We start from the raw sequence: 1,876 nt of genomic DNA, 5'->3' as shown, positions 1-1,876 counted from the left end.
CTTGACTGCCATTCTAATTAATTATTTTTTATATCCAACATTCGAAACAAAATACTAACATTTCCTCTTACTGCCGTTCTATTTAGTTATTTTTTCTATCAAATTCTCATCTCATAATTTTTACCTTTTTAATAATGCATACAGAAAGACTTCCTATCTCCATCACTGTTACACCTACTCCTATATATACATATTTAATGATGGCTTCCATCTTTTTATAGCTACACCTTACACATACAAACGCAATGACTTCCAGGGATGAACACCACCGTCATCTCGACTTGAACAAGCCCCCACCAGATCACGACGAACGCTGTTCCGAACCAGCTACATCACGTTCATTACGGAGTGCATGCAAAAAAAGACATAATGAGTCACACAGTGCCAGAGGGCGTCTACGTAGCGCATCACGAAAAACATCTAGACAAGACCTGCAACAAGGGAATAAACCAACAATTCCCTCACTGAAAATACATCGACACCAACCTCCCCCTTACATCTCGACCTAAACATTTACCCTCCATATCACGATGATTTGTTAGGACATTCTGCAGGTTCCTCTTCATATACCTACCTCACAAGTTTACTATATTGTATTTTTTATTTACACAGACCACACTTCATTACTTAGGTACTTCAGTTGAGCGACGTTCATTATCACGTCAATTTCCAACTATTAATCATGACGATCTGAATGGGCAAGATAACATGCGGACAGGAACCTCCCACGTTGGTGTCAACCTAAACATGCCCCTGACAGATCCCAGCAATGCGGCTGACCATTCGGAAGGTTAATTTTGCTACACCCACCACACATTGTCTATTAATTCTTTGCCTTTATCTGTTTGCACTGACCGCATATTATTACTTAGGTGCTCCACACAACCCACAGAGACGGCCACTTCCCTTGGATAACCATCTTTGCGGTGCTTCGAATCAACCAGAAAACAACAACGAGGATCCTTACAACTTCGTATACGCTGGAATACCCAGGGGCCTTCATCTCCTAAAGGAACAACGCCCATGTGCTTATTGCGGAGCTAGACGTTTCCCACGTGAATTCCCAACATTTTGCTGCATGAGCGGAAAAACTACATTGGCGAGCACCAAGTCCCATCTGAATTACACCAGTTATTCACATCCCAAGAAGAAATTGGCAGGATATAAGCATAGTATAAGGGGTTTTCAAGCATCCTTAACTTAATGACAAGTATGGAGACGTATGATTTAGTATATGTATGTCATAAATAAGTATCGTATGTATCCAAATGACGTATGATTCACGTATATCACGTATTTGCAAGTATATCACATAGTTTTAAGAGTTACGAATAAAGTATCATTTGTTTTTATGAATTCAAACGTGTATATATATATATATATATATATATATATATATGAACATGTAGATCATGAATTTAAAGAAATACGAATTTCATTCATGATCCAAGTCTCGGATTTTACAACGATACAACAAAATGACGAATTACAAGATACGAACAATGCTTTCTAATTATGGAAAGTATGAAAAATCAGAGCGTTACAGTCTCCCCTCCTTTTGGAAATTTCGTCTGGAAAATTACGACAAAAATAAATAAATTAATCCTTTCAGTTTTTATTTACAAAAGTTTAATTCAAATAACTTTTTTTACTGTAACCAATATATTTAATAAACATTATCGATTAAGTAACACAATGAAAAGATACCAAAAAATGATACAATAAGTTTAGATGGTAATATTCATGTAATTCAAAACAAAACTCTATTGCCTCTCTATTTCTCACTCAAATTGTACAGAAATCAGGAGGTTCGCTCACATCCGCCTTCAGTACATGAGACATCCATTGCCAACGTTGCGTCTGCTCATCGTTTGCT

This window comes from Helianthus annuus, chromosome 17, assembly GCF_002127325.2.
Source record: "Helianthus annuus cultivar XRQ/B chromosome 17, HanXRQr2.0-SUNRISE, whole genome shotgun sequence".
Taxonomy (NCBI): Eukaryota; Viridiplantae; Streptophyta; class Magnoliopsida; order Asterales; family Asteraceae; genus Helianthus; species Helianthus annuus.
This window is presented reverse-complemented; position numbering follows the sequence as displayed.